The 23,659-nt window shown below is 43.4% G+C and overlaps 1 pseudogene; it reads right to left on the bottom strand.

Moving 5' to 3' along the window:
• Nucleotides 1-2,707: 2,707 nt before the first annotated feature.
• LOC140269077 (cadherin-7-like) lies at nt 2,708-23,375 on the bottom strand (annotated as a pseudogene).
• Nucleotides 23,376-23,659: the final 284 nt, after the last annotated feature.

Genomic DNA, 23,659 nt, shown 5'->3' with positions numbered 1-23,659 from the left:
TCTTCTGTTTGTATTCACACGGCAGTCGTAGACCTCATTACCGCCCCTGGTGGTCGGCTGCTATTACTGCAGCAGTTTACAGCCTAACTAAAAACAATATTCATTCTTTTTTTACTCAAAAGTTTGCACTTTATATTTAGGCTTCTTTACATTCAGTTAAAACCACTCTTCTCTCCAGCGTTTCTTCAGTTAATTGAGGTTTGCAGCATTGGTTTATGCACAGCTCTCTTAAGGTCCCACCACAGACTCGAGAATACAGGCACAGTCCTCAGGTGTGGATGTTTGTGGTCAGGTGTGTTCTCTACCTCCATCTCCTCAAGGAGAAAATAGGAACGCTGCCCCACTTGATGCATCAGTCAGTGAATAACAGCACTATCAACAATGAAATGAAGAGAGAAAACTATTCATGAGAAAATCAGGTTAAAAAAAAAGAGCTGTTGGCCGAATTCACATTACAGCTGGGAAGCTCCCTGATTTAGTTTTCGAGTTCTAAAATGGCTATAGCTGTGTAAATGAAGCTGTGCATGTTTTTGCAGATGTGTGTGTTCAGTCTGATGGTCTCTGGTGATGCATGCACATCCTCAGGGTGCCAGGTCTGGGATGTCCTGTGCTCTTCTGATAAGGTGCTGCAGGTGCAGGCTGCTGAGCAGTTTTCCCTGAATAATATCAGAAAGTGTAGCCTCTGCTGCACCTTCCTTCAGGAATTTGAAGGTGTGCACCTCTCTATGCAGTCACCATCAATGAGTAAAGGGGATGTTCACTGCTCTGCTTCTTCCTGAACTCCAGGATCATTTCTTTGGGCTTTCTGTGTACTGAAAGGATGTTCACCAAACACAAAATAGTGTTCCCTGTCCTCAGTGGTGTCATCTTCTGACTTGGTGACATGTTGGAGGGTGTGGTGTCATGGGTGTACAGCCAGTACAGCTACAAGCTGAATGCGAGGTGTAGGAGAGGTGGGGGCCGAGTCGGCGGTAATGACATCCGGTTACACCAATCGGAGTCACTAAAAATAATGTTAAATTGCTATAATTTTGCCAAAACAATGTTAGGACTCCATAGTTTTCTCTTGACCACATGCCAAAGTAATTTCAGATCCACAGAAAGTGGATAGAAAGCACTTCTAAAACAGCTTTACAAACATAAATATGACAAACTAAACTCATTTATTTCAATACACTTATAGCTTGCAGAAGTTCACCTGATGTGCACAGATCAGGTCACGGATCACCTTGAGTGTGGAGTTTTCGAACTACAACTCAGCTCAGCAATGATCCATGAATACATGTTGTGTTTAAGTGCTGCTGGAGAACTCGGCCGTCATCTCCATCTATGGAAAATATGTTTTTCTGAGGAGACACGACAGCTCATCATCACTATGTTGCAACATTAAAGCCTATCTATATTTATTTTTATAGACTCTAAAAATGCTACTTTAGACACAGATGCAATCATGGGCTGCATAAAATATAAATATCAGAGCTTCACAACAGAAATCTGGAACATAAAAACTAAAGTATAAACCAAAACCCCCCAAAAAACAGCCTAAAAAGCTGTTTTTTAAAGTCCTCAGATCTCAGATTATCAAAGTCCAAACCAGGATCTTAAAATGAACTTTGACGTTAGTGGACAGATCATAAAACACAGATTTATTCCAATAACAGAAACACGAGCTTTGTAGAAACAGAATAAAATCACAGCGAAACTTGCTGGCAGAAGAAAACCAGCAGGCTGAGTGGAGCAGCTCAGAAGGGGCAGGTTCGGGAAAAACTCAGGCAGAAACACGATCTGGCACCAGGGGAAGGGCAAGTGAGGCTTACATAGTTAGACTTTGAGAGGTGGAGACAAAAGGAATCACATAGACGCAGGACAGGTGTGGACTCACAAAGGAGGAAGTAAAGTAACCTGAAAGAAAAAAAGGATGTGAGTGTACAACATAAAAGTTAGCAAAAATAACTGAAATGTGAAAACAAGACATAACTTAAACAGGAGCAGAGTTGTGGGCTGTGATGGTGCAGCTGAATTATTGATGGTGTGACAGTACTTGGTGGCCTTAGTTAGGAGTCTCAGGGCAGCGTTCTGAACAATCTGTAGACGTTCCAAGAAGTTTTCCATCACACGAGGCCAACCGTCAGCTCACTGATTCACTCTTTAACAAAGACATCTGATAAAAGACAGAAAAACAAAACAACTTTCCTGTCCTCTCAGCCCCAGCTGGGCCAGGCAGATGGACCCTTCCTGGTCCTGGTTCTGATGGAGGTTTCTTCCTGTTAAAGGGAGTTTTTCTCTCCACAGTCGCCTCGTGCAGCTCAGGACGGGGATTGGATCAAAGAGAAGTTTCAGTGCAGTCTGTTGGTTTCCTTAGCTGGGAAATTGATTTTTGAATTGGCTCTGATTGAATGAATTGGACTAATTTTGAATTTAATTGATTGGATCATGATTACAATGAATTAGACTCAAATTGGCTTGAATTGGACTGTATTAATGAAGTGCCTTGAGAAGACATTTGTTGTTATGTGGTGCTTTATAAATAAAGGTCTCCTGATGGTCAGCAGCAGTTTCTAATTGGATGACCATGCGGAGGATCATGGAGCAGGGTGGACGCTGCTCATGGCAGAGATGCATGCTGGGAAGCATGAACCATCTCGCCAGCGGCTGATCTGAGGACTCAGTTGTGATCCTGATCCAGTTCAGAGAGCTCAGGTTCTGGTCAAAGAGCACCAGCCCCTTCACAGGTGGTCTGAGGATTAGGAAATGCCCCTCCCTCACAGTGTCCATAGAGGTCGGCAAGCTTGTCAAACCTCGGCCCCCAACCCTGCTCAGAATCTGAAGTCCAGTGAGTCTAAAGAGCTGAGCGACTCAGCTGCTGACTTGCTGCCCTCGAAGGTGTAGGTCTGCAGGGAGTCGAAGGGGGGCACCGCAGGGTCCAGGTCCGCCTCCAGGAGGCGGTCCCTGATAAACTCCTGGAACAACCTGTTTTCATACGTCTTGGACTTCGGTGGTTCTATGGCCAGATCCATGGTCAGTTTGATCTGGTTCAGATGTCTCAGAGCAGACATGTCGAAAGCCTCGGTGTCCTCTTCTCCGCCTCCTTCATCGTCATAACGAACAGTGTTCTCTCGAATGTCTCGCTCTTCATCCATCATCACAGGCTCTTCTCTCCTGCATCTGATGACAGCAGTTACCATGACAACACCTGAGGAGACATTATTCACAATGTTAATAGAGTTCCGTTTGAAAATTAAATTTCTTTTATTCAATGCTGGAGGTGAGAAAAGATGAATCTGTAAAGACTGAATCTCATCTACTACGGACTGGTCATGTGGAAAAGAAGCTACACCCTCTTTCAGTTCTCAGGTTGTATGAATCAGAGCACCAAAACACTACCTGGTTCACAGCAGGTGTTAAAATTCTGTCAATCCAACCTCAACCGCAAGAATTAAGAGGGTAAGAAGCAGCCAGGTGCTGCTGATCAATGCTCTGATTAACTGATCAATGCTCTGATTAACTGATCAATGCTCTGATTAACTGATCAATGCTCTGATTAACTGATCAATGCTCTGATTAACTGATCAATGCTCTGATTAACTGATCAATGCTCTGATTCACTGATCAATGCTCTGATTAACTGATCAATGCTCTGATTAACTGATCAATGCTCTGATTAACTGATCAATGCTCTGATTAACTGATCAATGCTCTGATTAACTGATCAATGCTCTTTAACACGATGCCAAGGAGGAAAGACACCAGCAATGATCTCAGAGAAGCAGCTGCTGCTGCCCATCAGTCTGGGAAGGGTTATAAGGCCATTTCCAGACTATCTGGAGTCCATCATTCTACAGAGAGAAAGATTATTCACAAGTGGAAAACATTCAGGACAGCTGTCAATCTTCCCAGGAGTGGACGTCCCAGCAAGGTCACCCCAAGGTGAAGAAGCCCAGAGCTACATCTCAGACTCTACAGGCCTCAGTTAGCATGTTAAAGGTTAAAGGTCACCCCAAGGTGAAGAAGCCCAGAGCTACATCTCAGACTCTACAGGCCTCAGTTAGCATGTTAAAGGTTAAAGGTCACCCCAAGGTGAAGAAGCCCAGAGCTACATCTCAGACTCTACAGGCCACAGTTAGCATGCTAAAGGTTAAAGGTCACCCCAAGGTGAAAAAGCCCAGAGCTACATCTCAGACTCTACAGGCCTCAGTTAGCATGTTAAAGGTTAAAGGTCACCCCAAGGTGAAAAATCCCAGAGCTACATCTCAGACTCTACAGGCCTCAGTTAGCATGTTAAAGGTTAAAGGTCATGGCAGCACAGTTAGAAAAAGACTGAACAAGGATGGCTTGTTTGGAAGGGCTGCAGGAGAAAGCCTCTTCTCTCTAAAAAGAACATGGCAGCACAGCTTAGGTTTGCAAAGCTGCATCTGAACAAAGCTCAAGACTTCTGGAACAATGTCCTTTGGACAGACCAGAGCAAAGTGGAGATGTTTGGTCCTAATGCACAGCAGCAGGTTTGGAGGAAACCAAACACAGCAGATCAGCACAAACACCTCATACCAGCTGTCAAGCACGGTGGTGGAGGGCTGATGATCTGGGCTGGTTCTGCAGCCACAGGACCTGGGCACCTTGCAGTCATTGAGTCCACCATGAACTCCTCTGGATACCAAAGTATTCTAGAGTCAGATGTGAGGCCATCTGTCCCCCAGCTAAAGCTGGGCTGAAACTGGCTCATCAACAGGACAAAGATCCCAAACACAGCAGCAGATCTACAGCAGAATGTGGGAAAAAGAGAAGAATCAAGGTGTTGCAACGGTCCAGTCAGAGTCCAGACCTCAGCCTGACTGAGATGCTGTGGTGGGACCTTAAGAGAGCTGTGCAGAAACCAAAGCTGCAAACCTCAATGAGCTGAAGCACCGCTGCAGAGAAGAGGGCCGAGATTCCTCCAGAACCATGAGAGAGACTGAGAACGTCCCACAGGAAACCATCACTGCAGCTCACTGCTGCTGAAGCTGCTGGATCAGGGGTTCACTTAGTTTTACACTCACTGCTGCTGAAGCTGCTGGATCAGGGGTTCACTTAGTTTTACACTCACTGCTGCTGAAGCTGCTGGATCTACTCTGAAACAGGTTCAACATATTCAGGTTATCTTCTAGTTATCTAGTTTAATGAACCCTCACACCAACAGATCTCAGTAAGCTGGCTTTCACCTCCTCACAGCAGATGTTTCCTGAACTGAATGTGCTGCAGGTGGATCGTTGTCAGGAAGTTTTCAGTCAGATAGTTTAAAGGCTCTTCGTAGCAAATAAAGAACAAAAAGAAACGTACAGACATCATCTAACTCTGACCTCAGCAGGAAACTGCTGTGAATCATTGATCATTCACAGATTATTAGGATCAATAATGTTTAAAAGTGATCAGGAAGAAGTTTCAGAGGAATCAGCATCAGTTTTCTCTCCTGCTGACGGATCTTCAAGAAGGTCAGACAGAGACTCCCTGATGTCTTTATCTTTTCTACGACAGTTGATTGGCCGGGAGACAGAGCCTCTACATGTGACAACCTCTTGTCTTATTTCCAGCAACAGTTACCATGGTGATACACCTTTTTAAGAGGTGAAACAGCGTCATGATGCTGAAACCTGACGTTTCTGACTGGGACTTTGATCCTGGTCCAGAGCAGAGGCCCCTGGTTCTGCAGATTAGACTTAGACTCAACTTTATTTATCCCTTGGGATGACTCCTTCAGGGAAATTCAAGAATTACCGCAGCTCTGGGGTTAGACTTCCTGTCTGAACATAAAGAATGGAAGTGGCCAGCCCCGTGTCCATACCCAGCAGTGTGAGGACACAGGTGAGGATGGTGGCTGTGGTGCTGAGGCAGTCCAGCAGCAGTGATGTCCCCTGGCTGCAGCGGTTTTCATGGAGGTCGCATTCACAAACAGTGATGGTGAGCATGTTGGTGCTGCTGAGAGGTGGGTTGTCACCATCTGAGATCACCACTGGCAGGAAGTGGATGGGCTGATCCCGCAGCAGGAAACCAGCTCGCCGAGTCAGGATGGAAGCAGTGTTATCTGAAGAAGAGTGAAAAAGGTTTTCTCTGGTTCTTCACAATAAGAAGGCAGACTGCAGTACATGTTGTGTTCAGGTGGACATTACCATTGTTGTCTTTCAGCGTGAAGCTGTGGTTCGCAGCAGCCCCAGCTGTCAGAGAGAACAGGAAGTGATGTCCACTCTCTGGTTCATCTGGATCCACGGCACTCAGCGTCTCAATAACCTGAAGACCACAGATCAGACAGAGGTCAGCTGAGTCACAATGAACAAATTAATTCACATGACGGATTCCAGTCTGATAGCAGCCTCTTGGTGCGACCACCAGAGAGTTATGGTTGGAAAAGTAATGTAAGAAGCCACGGTCATCTTTAAGATGTTTGCCTGTATTGCGGTGATTATCTTACCTGTTGAGATGGCTAGTGACCAAAGAATATTTCTCAGAGGTCTCAAGTTTGTCTCTTTCTGCCTGAGAGGCAGGATTTTTAAAATACTGAAGCAAGAACACAAAGTATTTTTACAAGATTGCTATAAAGTCACAGCTGCAGTCAAACCCTGTGTTGATGGATACAGTAAAACCAAAAAGATTTCTCAGTAAAATATCACTGTTGTGGAGAGATGTTTACTAGACCATGTTCTCAGTAGAAAATGGCAAACAGCTGTCCATCAGCTCAGATTTACCCTGCAGGGGCAGAGTTATGAAGCACTAGTGCTTCCAAGTGGTGTCTGAATGATCAATAGCTGTCTGCTACCGTTGATCAGTACGCCACTGACGCCACTACATGGTGATTACTGTGAGCAACTAAGGCCACAGTCCCAGGACAGCTACAGTTCAAGGACAGCCACAGTCCCAGGACAGCCACAGTCCCAGGATTGTCCCTGGACAGCCACGGTCCCTGGACAGCCACAGTCCCTGGATTGTCCCTGGACGGCCACAGTCCCAAGACAGTTCCAGGACAGCTACAGTCCCAGGATAGCTCAAACCTTGAGAGGCATCAGTCACAATTCTATGCTCGATCAGGAGCCCTGTGCATTTCATCATCAGGGAACAGCTCAACAGCTCTTGTTCTTCTTTCGCAGTAGGAAGTGACACGTCAGCTGCTCCAAAAATAAAAGGAAGCATCTTCTGAAGATTTGCGTTATCTCAGAAGTCAAGGAGGAGTAGGGGGGAATACGCCTGACATCCCAACATGCCACTTATATTTAACTTCATGACTTTCTTTGTTTACTTGTCTTTCTTCACATCCTATGCTCCACTGCTGAAACACCTTGATACTCGTTAAAAGCATTTCATTAATGTTACGAATTTTAAGTACTTGGTTTGGTTTCAGCAGGCATGTTCACAAGTAATTTTTTCCAAGTCCAAGTCAAGTCGCAAGTCTTTGAGGACCAATAACAAGTCAAGTCTCAAATGACTGAAGAAATTGTAACCTATATTACGTTTTAAATAAACACTTGGGCAGCTAAATGTGGATGAGAACTCGTCAACATGGAATTTTCATCAGGTGTCCCTGAAATTGTAAAAGTAGGCTATTTTAAAACAGCAATTAGATTAACGTTAAGCTAAATCCACGAAGACTTGGCTCAGCAATTAATTCTGTAACTGTTAACCGAGGCTTCTTAACTTAAGCTGCTGCAGATAAATCAGCAGCCTGTGTAGTGAACAATGAAGCTATGATCTGCATTTAGTTTACAACACTGTTTACTTTGATTAGTTTCCCTTTGACATTACAAAGAGACTGACCTCTCCTTGTGTTTTCAGGTGCCTGATGAAGTTGGACGTAGTTGAGCCGCCATCATTTATCCTGATAACACACACTTTGCAAGTGGCCTTTCGCTTGTTTGCTGAACGCTTTATAACCAAATGTGACAACATATGGCACAGTTCCAGATGAGCTTGACGTTGCCATGGTTACAGTGGTTTTGATATCAGTGGCTGTACTCATGTGTGAGGCTGTGTTGCACGCATTGTTTCTGAAATAAAGATCAGAAACAATAATTTCATGAAATGAAGATTGTTTAGTCCCAAACCTCGAGTCCAAGTCAAGTCTCAAATCTTTTGAGGTGTAGCCAAATTATATATCGCCGGCACACCAACAATATATATTTATAGCAGACACAATAAGCCTTATTTTACCTCGTTTTAGGCACCACCTTCAATCGAAGGAAAAAGACAGAATCTTACGGTTCTGGTATGTTGAATTAATAATCAATTATTAATTAATAATTAATAAATTCCAGTCTCATGTAGTCGCCACTCATGAACCTTAAGACAACAGGAGAAATGCTTTGAATATGGATGATTATATAAGAAACACTTAGTGAATTGAAAAGAACTAAGGGGGGGATGGATGGATACCGGAATCATTCAAATAGTCGAGCTTTGTTACTATTTGAATTTAAAGGCTAACAGCTTGGGTTCATTTATCATCTTAACAGCAAATTCTTTCGACACCCACCGCATACCGTCTGAAATGTAAGAACAGGACAGATCTTACGGTCAGGTCGGCTCCGAACCACAGGTAAAGCCAGCGGGTCCCACTGGGTCTCTCTCGGTTCCGCGTCTCACAGCCTTCGTTGTGGTTGACTTTCAGGGACTGGACCGGTCGCTCTCCTGCGCTGGAGGGCTTCTGGTTGCTTGAAGACGAACGGGTGGTGTGTCAGAATTCACCGCAAATAATGATAAAACTGTCCAAGGGTGGAGCTGGTTTTGGTTGCTGACCAACTCTGATGAGGTGAACTTAAATTCACCAAAGATTGACAAAAAGGTTGACAAACTTAACACTGGCTCCTTTTGGTGATCAAAAATAGGTGAGGAGGCTGCAGCAGCAGAGTTTAAAACGTGCTATAGAAAGGAGACAGGATGACGGACGAACAAAAACGCAAAATGTATCTTTCTACTACATTCTTCTCTTTCTGTTTTGTTCGGACCTTCTTCTTCCATCTCATCTTCTTCTCCTGCCATTTCCAAAGACTCTCCGCCAGACTCTCATTCCATCAATCTTAAAACTCTCTGCTCTTCATCTTCTCTACTGATCTCGACTCTTTTGGACCTTTAATATTCTCTCATCTCCATTCTTTATCCTGACTTTTCCTCGTGGTTTCCGGAGTTTGATTCGCGGAGGCGGGGCATAACGTAGGCCTATGCTACATTTTCAGCCAATGGTATGCCTGAAACTGTTGTGACGTCTGCCTGGGCGTATTTTGTAAGGCGACCTGCAAAGAGGGAGCCTCAAAGCAACTCGACTCCTGCATTCCTCCATCTCATAAACATTTGTTCAGAGGATTCTAAAAACACCATAACTTGTTAAGATATAAAGGGTAAAGATATAGCATAAACTTAGGATATAAAGACACAAAAACAACATAACATAACATGATGATTATGAGTCTCAACATTCAGATGGATATCTGTAAAGTTATGACGTATGAATAACGAACCAACCAATGTTATTTTCCTGTGTTAAACACAGAATACAATAAGAAACAGCTGATTATTGGTTAACAGTTGCATTATTTCATATAAATGTCACATGTCATATGCAAGTTGTTGATTAGTTTGGGTTTAACTATTCAGTACTACGAACCACTCGGGGGCAATGTGGCTCCATAAGCTGATCAGTCATTTTCCAAAATAATATCGTCCGTATCGTTCTACGTGCGATCAAGAAAAAGGTATTAAAATGCAGCTTGTGATATCACTGAGAACATGAAAGAACAACGATACAAAGCACATTTAATACAGTTTCAAGATTCAGCTGAAAGTGAATCTGGGTGAGGTCCTTTTGAGAGGTCCATGCAGCGGCTGTCTCTGGCTTGAGTCAGAGTCAGGGCAAACTGTCACCATTGTTTACTTTGACCCATATAGGGTCAGAAGGGCCCTGTTCTGGTTTTCCCCAATACTCTCCTGAGAGGGTCCGTTTGTTCAGCTTAGTTAGCACAAAGCTATTAATGCATTTACCTAAATTTATGGCTCAGGTCTGTGGAAAGAGGGGCTGAGAAAACTTCCCCAAAATGCTTTTGTGGGCAAGGGTTGTTGTAAATTTCTCTTCTTTGATGTAGAAATCCCTCATCTGGTATTTCCACACTGACCATCGCCACAAAAGAATGCTGCAGTCATTTAAAGTCTTAAGTTTGCATTAAATTCCACACTTGAGTTCGCTACAGAGGGCAAGTCTCAAGTCTTTGTTTGTGCGACTTAAGTGTGACTCGAGTCCCCATATCTGGGTTTCAGCAATCAAGGTTCTTGCCAAAAAAAGTTCATAAAATTTGTTCAGATACATAACCAACACACAGGGGTCCTGACCAAGTGTCAGTCTGTAACGACTAAGAATTAAAGAAATAACTTTTTAACATTTAATTTTTTTCAAATAAATTTCCAACCTACAGACAGCAAAATTAAACATTTTAAACTGTACAATATGGTTTAGTATCCCAATTACGTCAGGGGGACCAGGTAAGGTTCTCCACCAGGCAAGCACCAAAGAAATCGATGCTCTCTACGATGTCCATGAAGAAGGTGTGGAGCTAAGGATGATTATTCTTGCAATCAGTGTCCATCTGTTTTGTTTTGACTACGTTGTTGGTTCTGTGCTGTCTGTTAGCTGCTGTGTTACACCTGTCTACTGTCCTGTATATTCACAGTGAACCTGACTGTAAAATGTGAGGGTCAGACAAAGAGATGAGGCTTACCTGTCCAAGTTGTGCTTTCTCACAGACAAAAGTTTGGTATTCGGTGGCAAAGCTCGGAGCATTGTCGTTAACATCTGTTACAGAGATCAGAACCACACCTTTCCCCACCTGAGACAGGTCCACTGAAACAGAGACACACCTGTCAGGTCCACACAGCAGGTTATCAAGACAAAACCCAGCACATGACGCCATGTGACCTACAGCTCTCTGTGGCGACCACAGTGATGTTGTGCAGAACCCTGTTCTCCCTGTCTAGACGTCTGGTTATCCTGATGACACCTGAGCGGTTGTCAATGTCAAAGTAATGCTCAACATCAGACGTCCTGTCCATGGAGTACCTGCATGCAGACATATGTTCTGTCAGATGTTTAATCAGATAGATGTTTCGTCAGAGGTCGACACAAATGTTTAATCAGAGAGATGTTTAGACAGATGTTCTATAAAATATTTACACAAATGTTCAAACAGATGTTTAATCAGACAAATGTTTAGACAGATGCTCCGTCAGATGTTTGATCAGAGAGATGTTCTGTAAAATATTCAGACAGATGTTGAGTCAGCTGCTCATACTGACATTTAGGTTTTTTGGTTAAAAGTTGATTGTTGTTTTGGTCTCTGCAGGTGCCCCTCATCTCACCTGATTGGACTGTTGGAAACATCTGGGTCATGGGCTGACACTGATCCCACGTAACCTCCCACGGGAGCACCCTCAGAAACCACCATCCGACTCACAGAGGGGGAGAACACTGGGGGCTCGTCCACGTTCTGCACCAGCAATCGAACTGTTGTTATATCTCTGAAGGGACCCACCAACAGGAAACGTGTGTCCACGTGCCGATTGGATGCCTCGATGTGCAAAGTGTAGCTGGACTTTGATTCAAAGTCCAGCATCTGTGAGAGACAAGGGCAAGTGTCACAGCAGGAAACGCTCCACATCTGATCATTGGTAGGTGACCAGTTGCTCACCATCAGGATTCATGATGCTCAAATGAAGATCAAGCACTTCCCTGAATCAGACACGTGACTTTTGGTGGAATCAGACCTACAATTCTTCCCTGGACAGGGGAACTAATGATCTTTTTATCTCTCCAGGCATCATGGCATGAATCTAAATTTAGAGTACTTTCGGCAGCTGCAGGGCAGCAGAGACTCTCCCCAGGAACAGAGATCTGACCCAATGGAGAACTGTGCTGACTAATGAAAGTTGGCTGAAAGCCTATTAATCAGTCTAACTCCAGTATCCAGATGTATAAAACTGTGAAGATTCAAACTAAAACTGAGTATACACACAGAGGTAGAAACGTGAACACAGATGCTATTCTGCAAATTCATGAAACTGTACACAAACCAATAGCTCCTATGGACAAACTAGTACCTGCTAAAGACAAAGCAGTACCTGCTAAAGACAAAGCAGTACCTGCTATGGACAAACCATTACCTTGTGTAGTGTGACTAGTCCTTCCTGTGTATGTGGATCTGTGAGAATCCTAAAGGTTCCCAATCCATCCCCATCCAGGATCCTGTAGTCCACCTCAGCATTTTGACCCTCATCTCGATCGACAGCTTTGATCGTAGCCACCACCGATGACACAAGAACTGACTCTGGAACACTGAACTGGTAACTCTCTGTGGATCACAGGTACGCACAGATTCAGGGCTCAGGTCCAGCTGGTTTCATTGATCAGGTCATTGATGATCTCACCGTATTTATGATCTACGGTGTCTTAATTTCATTGTTTCTGAATTTTGTTGTACTTCTGTGCCATGACAATAAATCTTTATTCATAAGTATGTGGACTCCATGTGGACTGGGGTCCTTAGGCAAGACCCCCTTATCCTATCTGCCTACCTGTAAGTCACTTTGGATAAAAGCGTCTGCTAAATGCATAAACATAAGTAAAGGTCAGGGAACAGACTCACTCCGAGGGAATTGAGGTGGGTTATCGTTGATGTCAGTCAGCGTTACGGTCACTGATGTTGTTCCCGACAAACCTCCCCTCTGACCCATCATGTCTTTGGCCTGTATGACCAGCAGATAGTGATCCCGCATTTCCCGGTCCAGGTCAGGTAAAGCCGTACGTACCACACCTGAGGAACATGAGACATGATCCAGGAGGCTGACCTCACAACTGAACAATGCTGATGATATGGTCTTAGCAAAGTCATCATGCGTGTCATCTGTACCTAGATGCGTGTCACTTGTATCTCGATGAGTGTCACCTGTTTTCTTTCTGCCTTATATGCTGTATTGCTCTATATCTGCTCTATATCTAACCATGTTTCAGTAAACAACTGAAGTTGTTTCCTGTTTTAATGTAATTTTTTTATGTTTCCATCTCTTAATGCCCTGTAACTGACATTCGGCTCACTCTGTGTTCCAAATTTAATGTAGAGTGGCTGCTTCTTATCGTGTCATCACAGTTCTGACTGCAGCTTATCCGTGATCTGAAATAATTCAGGTAAATCAGATGAGAATGGAGGATAACATCTTTAATCTGTTTTAATCACTTTGGATGGGGGTTAATCTAATCTGAATGGGGGAGGGGGTGTCAGCACTCTTCCTTGTTAAACCAATTTCAGGAACGATTACAGCTTAGTATCTGTAAAGATAAACAGGAATAGGAAGGGTGGGCTGTTCTCTGCATGGTTCTCTGAATCCAAAATTTTGACTAGTGCAGCTGGATTAAAGCAAAACTAGTGCCAGAATTAAACTTTGGCCTTTTTATGAATGTACGCGAGTCAAACATTCCTTTTAAAGGCATAATTATGATGGAAGCGCTATTTGTGAGATCAAGCGTATATTTTTGGGGTGCAATTGCCTTTTTTTTTATTGAACAATTGACAAATACATTACAAAAAAAACAAGATAAAGGTAACGACCATTTCACATTTAGGACATTTTTTTTACAGAAAATAAAAGTTAAACATCCCTCCCTAACTGGTCGATATATAAAACAGTATGAGAAATAGGTATTATTAAAAATAAATAAATAAATAAAATTTTACACTAATATATATATATATATATATATATGAATAGAAGAAAGAAAGAAAAACATAACAATAACACAATATTATATATATAAAACAAAATGAATAATAATAAAAAAAAACAATGAAAAAATTCAATTTAAATATAAGATCAGGGGTTTGTAACAAATTGATATCTGATATAATTGCAATCAGTTTGGTTGCAGGGGCTGTATATTATTAATACATTTTTTTAAGAGATTTATAAACAAAGAAAGCTCATTTTTAAATGCTTTCCCAGATGGAAGAGATTTTATAAAGCGACATTTATGAATGTAAAATTTGGTAAACAGTAGAAGATTATTTATCAGATATTCAATGTTTTTATTTTTTATAGAGATACCGTATTTGATCTCTTTCCAAGAAAAATGATCTATTAGAAAAGGTTTGGATGTCAACCAGTTATGTATGTCTTTCCAAAAATTATCTACAATCTCGCATTCAAAAAAACAAATGATCTGTTGATTCCAATGATGTTTTACAAAAATAACATTTCTCCATTTCAAATTTAAATATTTTATAAATCAATTCTTGTGAAGGATAAATTTAGTTTACAATTTTAAAGTGGATTTCTTTAAAAATAGGAGGGATTGGAAATTTCAAAAATGTATTTCTGATTGATCTGATTTCTTGTTTGCTAAAGTTTCTTTTTAACAAATATGTTATTTTAGATGAGCCAGGATAAATCTTGTCAATTATTAATTTTCTCAAAACCAACTTTTTATCTGTAAAATTTAAGTTATTGATTATTGTTTTCTGTAATTTAGGGGTGGGGTCTGATTCAAGTTATTCCTAATTAAATTAATCATGGCAATTGGCATGTTATCAACTACATTTCTGTACTCCTCAGGAGTACAAACTATATTATATTTTTAATAAATTCCTCAAACTTCAAAAGTTGTCCGTTATCATTTATCAAATGCGCAACAGACCAAATTTGATTTTCCTCCCATCCTCTCATGAATATTGATTTTCTTCTCCTTAGAGTCACCCTGTTGTTCCACACCAACCATTATGTGGACTAAAGTTATGTTTGTAAATCATTTTCCAGTAGAACAGAACCTGTTGATGGAAGGCAAAAAGTTTCACTGGTAACTTAGAAACCTCAAACCATCAAACTCGCATGAATAGACTCTTTCGGCTTTTGATTTAAGTATTGTTTCTTATATGAAACAATGAATATGCTCAATTGTTAAATACATAATAGATAATGCCATGAAAGGCTAAGATGTCATGCGTTTCATTGCAATAACAACTTCATGGGCTTTCCTCCAATGGAGTCCATTCATTCGGCGCTCGACTGTCTTGGACTACAAAGATGGCAGAGAGCGGAAACTCGGAAACAGCGAGAAGTGAGTTGTTTAAAATCTTTATTTTAATAGACTTCTTGTACACATAAATGTTACCCACGTTTGGGTTCGCGTGTAGAGACCCAAGTCTTTACATACGGGGAAAATTTTGTGTTGTGGCGAGCCTCCAAGTGTTTTAAAAGTAGCGAGTTTGATGCAACACTTGAGAGTGCCTGATAATGTCCCATTAAAAAGGAAACTGCACCCCAAAAACACACGCTTGATCTCACAAATGGCGCTTCTTTCATAATTATGCTTTTAAAATGAATGTTTGACTCGTGTACATTCACAAAAAGGCTAAAGTTTAATTCTGGTGCTAGTTTTGCTTTAAGCTGGAACTCTGGTGGTCGCTGACCTGCATGCTGAACATGCCAATCATAATTAGGTAGTTTGTTTGTAGCCTTAAATACAACCTATTGGAGCATCTTCCAAACTACCCCCTCTGCAAGTGACAGAAAGGAAATATGACACATATGGGGTTTCCACATTGGAGCAAAGATTACTCTTGTACCTTCTCTTTAACAAACCATAAATCGTTGAAAGGAGGAAAGAGGGTTGGATTGGGCCAGCACATGCAGCACTTCAAACCAGGAAATTATGCCAACTGTCTTTCATGTCCTGGTCACATTTAGGCAAGAAAATGGTTAGGGGGCTAGAAGCCCAAACAACCCGTTAGGGTTAGAAACTGAACTTGGTCGGGGCTTGAACATGACAGCCTCGTATTTAAAGAACGTTTTGCTGGTTCACTGCATGACACTTTACAACCATGTTTGTCACCTCCTGGTTGGCAATAAAACTATGTGGTTGTACTTTGATTACATGCTTAGAGATGATATATATTATTCTTACTACACCACCGTCACGTTCATGCCCACCATTTTTAAACTTCATATGCTGTTGATTTCACAACTTCAAGAAGTTGCAAATTCTTCAAACGTAATTCATAATTTTACCGAACCTGGTACCACAAAATCTGCATGCAGAAGTCCTACTGCATCATTTTCCTCATTCACCCCTCTCGCTCAGAGCAGTGTGTTTAAACTTCTCACATGTAGCCGTCCTACTACATGCCCGTTGGACCCCGTTCCTACTAATCTTTTCCAATCCATTGCTCCTACTGTAACTGCAGCAGTCATACATGTGATTAATGCTTCACTGACATCGGGCACATTTCCTACCACATTCAAGCAAGCTCAGGTTACACCGCTGCTCAAGAAACCTTCGCTCCCTCCAACTCATGTGGAGAATTATCAGCCGGTCTCTCTCCTCCCGTTTCTGTCTAAAATCATTGAAAAGGTCTTTAAGCAGGTCACCGATTACCTCTCACAGAACAACCTCCTTGACCCAAACCAATCTGGGTTTAAAAGTGGACACTCCACCGAAACGGCTCTGTTGGCTGTGACAGAAGCCTTAAAAGAAGCCACAGCAACAGCTAAGTCCTCTGTGCTTATCCTGCTCGACTTATCGGCTGCATTTGACAGTCAACCACAGCATCCTTTTGTCCGTACTCTCTAGCATCACAGGGAGAGCACACTCCTGGTTTGAATCATACCTCACTGGTCGGTCTTTCAAAGTATCCTGGCTTGGTCACACTTCTGCAGCGCACCACCTCGCCACAGGGGTCCCCCAAGGCTCAGTACTGGACCTCTTCTCTTTGCCATATACACAACCTCACTGGGACAGATCATCTGATCACATGGCTTCTCATACCAACGTTATGCTGATGATACCCAGCTCTATCTGTTATTCCCACCTGACGACCACACGGTCTCAGCTGAATCTCAGACTCTCTCTGACATATCAACATGGATGAAAGCCCATCACCTCCAACTTAACCTCCCAAAAACTGAACTGCTGGTCTTCCCAGCCAAACCAACCGTACACCACAGCATCTGCATCCAAACTGAATCTCTTGCTCCATCAAAGGTTGCTAGAAACTTGGGTGCCATGATTGATGACCTTCAAAGATTTAATGCTCTTGCAAAGGCTTCTGTCCCAACTGGGTCCCTCCGTTGGTCCCAGGATTGTCGTCTAGCAGCTCCTACACCACGCCTAAGACGATCCAAACTCTGTTCATGTGTCGTCCCACGATGGTGGAATGAACTACCGAGCGCTACCAGAACAGGGGCGTCCCTGTCTATCTTCAAGAAGCTCCTGAAAACCCAGCTCTTCAGAGAGCATCTCCTATCCCAGCACTTACCTTGTACTTCCCTCCCCCCTCTATCTCTGCACTTTATCTTTCTGCACTTCCTTCTATGCCTGCACCCTATCTCTACTCTTTGTTGTTCCCGACAAACCTCCCCTCTAGGGAGGGTTGCACATCGAGGCATCCAATCGGCACGTGGACACACGTTTCCTGTTGGTGGGTCCCTTCAGAGATATAACAACAGTTCGATTGCTGGTGCAGAACGTGGACGAGCCCCCAGTGTTCTCCCCCTCTGTGAGTCGGATGGTGGTTTCTGAGGGTGCTCCCGTGGGATTCATTCACCGCCATATATACAAGGATAATTATCCTTGCTCAGATAAGGAGCATAACCCAACTATAGCTATAATCGAATTAATCTCATCATGTAGACCCACTGACAGACCCATTCAGCTGCTGTCAGATTATCTGATAGAAGTGCAGTTCTGAGTTAGCTCAACAAAACCCAGACTTGCATCTCAGGTAACAAACTCATAGTTTCCACTAACCTGCTGTCTGGAGCAGATTGTGATCAGGTGTGATCTCACCTGTCTTTGGCTCCACAGAGAAGTATGGCTGACCCTGTAGGATGCTGTAAAGCAGTCTGGCAGAGTTTCCGTAGGTCGGATCATCGGTGTCCGTCGCCACCACCGTCACCACTGACGTACCTGCAGGAAAAACAGGACAGATAAGCTTCCTTTACTCAAAGAGAACCTGACTTGGTGATCTTGGGCTCAGATTTGACATTCAGAGGCATATGAATATGAAGAGCAGCAGACTGTAAAACTGGTCACTGCTGATCTGATGAACATACAGCAGAGGGAACTTAAGTTTGTGGTCAACATGTTCTTTCAGAAACAAAGCAACAGTCTGAAAGGCTGAAATACAACTGTTCAGCTGCTGTTTCATGTTTTACACATGAAGAAGAGTTTGCTTACTTTAACTGTTTGTTAAAACCAAAGAAGAAGGTAAAATCCTTCACTAACTTTCAAAAACAGTTTCAGAGGATCCATCAGACTGGTTCCTGTTCATACCCACCTACAGGGGATCTCTCTGCCACTCGGGCAATATATGGTCCGTCCAGGAATTTAGGTGCATTGTCGTTGATGTCTTGGACTTTGATGATGAACTTTGACTCTGGCTCAACCAGAAGGTTGGTGTTCTGGTCACGAGCCTGAGCTCTCAGGGTGTAGTAGGCTTGCCGTTCCCGGTCCAGCCTCTTGGTGGCATGAATGTCTCCTGTGTTCTCATTGATGGTGAAGACGGACATGGCTCCTTCACCACTCAGGAAGTACTTAACCTGACCGTCACCTTTATCCATGTCAGAGTGGAGCTGCAGGGACCAGAACAGAAACCAGTGAAACCAAAAGAGGAAACCAGGAACCAGTGTCCTAACAGGAACACAACACATGGATTATCCATTACAAACACCATTTTCGAATATAAGGTGGCTCATAAGTATACTATAGGCCAAAGGTCGATGATCAACTCTGTAGTGAAGAGTGAAGGGTGAAGACAGGGGTAAAGGGGCAGAGCAGTCAACTGTTCACCACCTGGTGGTGAGTTGGATGAACTGGGAATGTCTGGATGAGGCCCCTTTACCCCTGTCTTCACCCTTCACCCTATCCGCAAGATCTTTAACTCGCACCTTCAGAAGAAATTCTCTCATATACCTGGGGAGGTTGACATAGAATCTGATTGGAACATGTTCAGGACCTCCATTGTGGATACACTTTCCAAGCGTTGTGGCCTAAAGGTTGTCGGTGTCTGTTGTGGCAGTAAACAGAGGCTGGGGAGCCGCCAAGCTGAAGAAAGAGGTCTTTCGGGTTTTGTTGTCCCGGGGGTCACCTAAAGCAGCTCGGAGTTACCGAGTGGCTAAAAGGGCTGCAGCATTGGTGGTTACTGAAGCTAAAACTCGGGTGTGAGATAAATTCAGGGAGACTATGGAGAAGGACTGCTCAGAAAGGGAAAGTAAGTTTTGCTTGATCTGGGTGGAGAACTTCTGATCTCCTCAATCCGGCTAGCATGTCTTCCATTGAGGAAGCAGAGTCTGAGGACTTGAGAGAAGACTTGTCCATCACCACGGCAGAAGTCAACGAGGTCGTTAAAAAGCTTCCTGGCAGCAAAATGCAGAGGGTGGTCGAGATTTGTCCTTATATGCTAAAGGCTCTGGACATGTTGGGGCTGTATTGGCTGACATGTCTCTTCAATGCCGTATGGAGGTCTGGGACAATGTCTATGGAATGACAGACTTGGGTAGTGGTTGATATTGTTGAGAAAGGGGACAGAAGAGTGTGTTTTAACTACAGGGGCATCACACTATTCAGCCTCCCCGGTAAAGTTTACCCTAGGGTGTTAGAGAGGAGGCTCTGACCAACTATTGAACCTTAGATTCAGGAGGAGCAATGCGGTTTTCCCCCAGGTCATCGAACAGTGGACCAGAAATTTATCCTTGCAGAGTTGCTGAGGGGATCATGGGAGTTTGACCATCCAGTCCACGTGTTTTGTAGACTTGGAAAAGGCTTATGATCGTGTTCCCTATTGGATCCCTGTATCACTAAAGCAAGAGCTGTGTTCCACATTCTTGGCACTAAGTTACAGTGTGTGCTGGGCTCTGCCAGGGCTTCCTATTGTCACCGATCCTGCTCGTGATTTTCATGACAGGATCACAAAGCGTAGTCGTGGAGAGGAGGGTGTCTGGTTTGGGAACCTCAGGGCAACATATTTGCTTTTTGCAGATGATGTGGTTCTGTTGGCTTCTTCAAGCCATGACCTTCAGCTGCACTGGAGTGGTTCACAGCTGAGTGTCAAGCCACCAGGATGAAAGTCAGCTCTTCCAAATCTGAGGCCATGGTTCTAAACTGGAAAAAGGTGGAATGCTCCCTTCGGGTTGGGGATGAGTCTCTGCCTCAGATGGGGATTTTAAGTATCTCTGGCTCTTGTTCTCAGTGATTGTGAGTTGGATTTAGAGATAGAAAGATTGATTGGGGCTTTGTTAGCAGTAATGAGTGCGCTGCTCCGGTCTGTTGTGGTGAAGAGGAAGCTGAGTCAGAAAGCTAAGCTTTCAATTTACTGGTCCATTTTTGCTACAGAGTGTTGCTAGGGGATCAATAAAGTGTCTGTCTGTCTGTCAGTCAGTCAGTCAGTCAGTCAGTCAACCGACAGATTTATCAATACCTTTATCGTTACCTCCTCCCTTGGCCTCTAACTCTGCTCGCTCTGGGACTCAGGTTGGATTCAGGTTTCTGACTGTACTTAACATTCAGAGCTGTTCAGGCTCAAAAACACCCGCAGAGTGAGTGAATGATGCAGCTGTCATTTTGAATCTGTATCTTTCATGGAACAAAAACATGATGAGATTTTGCATCACACTCTGCTAAAGAGAAGCAGGTGTTCCCTGATATTTAGCCTAAAGCCACAAACTGTCCTGTATGTACTGTATTATATTTATTATAATTTTCTCTCTCCTAATTATTATTATAAAATTATAATTTTAACTCTCCTTCAGTTTCACCTGAAAGTTTTCTGATACATCCACATTTGGGATTTAGTTTCTCTCACCTTTCCAATGTACAGAGGCTCGTCCCCTGTGAACTCCTCCAGGACGAAGAACTGGTTCCACACCCAGCTCTTCCTCCTCCTCTGGAGCCAGTGGACTCCTCCTCTTGCTATTTCACTTGACACCTGGCAGAGGAGGACTGAGCTAAGTGTCATTGCCCCACAGCCTGACTCCTCCCACAGGGACAAGACAAATAAACTGAGCACGCCCAGACATTGGGGACAGCTCATCTCTGAGGAGGAAGATGCTCAAAATCAAGAAACCTTCAAACGGTCCGACAAACTGTTGTCAATCCGTTAAACAGAAACTTCTGACTTCTGACAAATGATGGAACAGAAGGATGACAGACTGTGCATCATAAACATCTCACTGTCATCTCGCTGTCTAATAAAAGATGTCAGAGTGTCCGATAAGACAACCGTCCTGTCTGTCCAGACTGCCCCACACTTCCAGATACACATCCAGTCAGCTCCTGTGGGACAAACAGACAAACGATCTCAGAGCCAACATCCTGCTCATAGTCCAGAGGAGATCAGAACTTTTCAGTTTCCTCTCAGATATCTGGCACAAATATCTGACCAGTCCACAGAGAAATATGATAAAGATGAGTCTCTAACATAAAATCTGACTTATGGATATGAAAGAATGCATACGTGAACATCACTAATCTGACCAAAATTAGCTCTTTCTCTACTAACCTGGATGAGTCCCTTTAAAGGTTGAAGGTGGTTTATTTTTGCTCTCTTCACAGCAACCGGCAACTCCACGTATGCTCCTAAATCTGTGTTCTGGTAGTTTACATATAGTTTTTATGTAAAAGTGACAGCAGGAATTAGGCTTTGATCCCACTATGTCACATTTACAGGATGTTCACAGTTGGATTCTCGAGTTAATCTGATTATAAAGCTGCAGCTCATCCACTTACATCTGCTCCAGTAACCACAGGAAACCTGTGAGGTGCTGAGCACACATTTAAACACTGATGATGATAAAGTCCTACCGTACAGCTGCTGACCTGAGTCCTCTGGAGCCCTGCAGTGCTGGCCATTGATCACTTCTCACAGACTGTTGGTCATAGATGACATGAAGATGAAACCAGCAGCACTTCAGAGATGTGTCTGTTGGTCACCTGATGTTGCCAGAGAATTCCTGTGTGGTGGGGGTGGTGTGGAAATGAGGGCTGAGCTCCCGCTCCATGAGCAGGAGAGGGGGGTGGTCACATGTCATCAAAAAAAGGAGAGCACCCGGGATCATTTAGCAGAACTCTGTTATATGTAGTAACATATATGCTTATTAACTGGTTTAACTAACCAACACTAACTGGTTAATAATAATAATAATAACAATAATAATAATAATAATAATAATACATTTTATTTGTATTGCACTTTATATTTAAAATCTCAAAGTAAACATAAAAGATATTTTAGCGGTAAGCTTTCTTAAAAAGGTGAGTTTTTAGGTCACGTTTAAAAGCCTCTGCAGTCTGTGGGGCCCTCAGATGGTCGGGGAGGGCAGCCTCGGAGCTGCAGAGGAAAAGGCCCGATCGCCCATAGTGTGGAGCTTGGTTCTGGGGATTTGGAGGGTGTTTTTATTTTCAGAACGGAGGGTGCAATGGAGGGTGCATGAGGAAGTCTGGAGGGTGAGTAGTTATTTTAGGTATTGGGGGGCATGTTCGTAAATGCACTGATGAGGTAGGAGGGAGAGCTTGTACCCAATTCTGAGTGGGATGGGGAGCCAGTGTAATGATTTCAGATGTGGTCGTATTTGCGTACTCTTAACAGGATCCTGGCAGTGCTGTTTTGAATATGTTGCAGTCTCTGGATGTTCTTGTTGGATATTCCGACTAGGAGAGCATTGTAGTAATTGAGCCTGGAGGAGACAAAGGCATGGACGAGCTTCTCTGCATCTGTCAGGGTGAGTGCTGGACGGAGTTTGGCAATGTTCCTGAGGTGATAGAAAGTTGTCTTGCAGAGGTGAGTTGGGGGTCAATTTTAACACCTAGATTAGTGACAGATGTGGAAAGAAGGATATTTTGACCAGAGAAGCTGATGTGGTGTGCCAACTAGGATGGCTTCTGTTTTTGAGCTGTTTAGCTGAAGAAAACTGAGTTTTATCCACGCCTCTATCTCCTCCAGGCAGGTGGTGAGTGTGGATGTTGAGAGAGAAGCAGGAGAAGTGGAGGTTGTCCTCACGTATAGCTGTGTGTCATCAGCATAGCAGTGATAGGATACCCCATGCCTGCTGATGATATTACCCAGAGGAAGCACATAGAGGGTGAAGAGGGTGGGGCCCAGCACTGAGCCCTGAGGGACACCGCAGGTGACGTTGTGGGTGTATGATTTTGCTTTGCCCAGGGTAACGCATTCCGTTCTGTCGGTCAGATATGAGGTGAACCAGTTATGTATATTATCAGAGAGTTCAATGGTGTATTTCAGATGGTGAAGGAGGATGTTATGGTCAACTGTGTCAAAAGCAGCTGTTAGATCCAGGAGGATGAGTAGAGATGGGGAACCGGTATCTGCTGCCATTATGCGGTCATTGGTGACCCTGACCAAGGTTGTTTCAGTGCCATGGCCAGGGCGGAAACCAGACTGAAACTTCTCAAAAAGGTTGTTTTGTTTGAGGTGATTGTGAAGTTGTGCTGCAAATGGTTCTCAGCTCTGTGAGTGTGGATCTGTGCACATTGATGTAGAACAGGTGGAGGTGAGCTCAGCTGACCAATCAATAAGCTGATTAGTATCTCTGCCAGATGTTGAAACAATAGATGTTGAAAATGACAGCCTTAATTCTATTAATTAACATTAACATTAAT

The sequence above is a fragment of the Leuresthes tenuis genome, unplaced genomic scaffold (genome assembly GCF_036924035.1).
Source record: "Leuresthes tenuis unplaced genomic scaffold, fLeuTen1.0.hap1 SCAF_14, whole genome shotgun sequence".
In the NCBI taxonomy this organism is placed as follows: domain Eukaryota; kingdom Metazoa; phylum Chordata; class Actinopteri; order Atheriniformes; family Atherinopsidae; genus Leuresthes; species Leuresthes tenuis.
The sequence above is the reverse complement of the archived record's forward strand: the minus strand, read 5'-3'. Positions and strand labels throughout refer to the sequence as shown.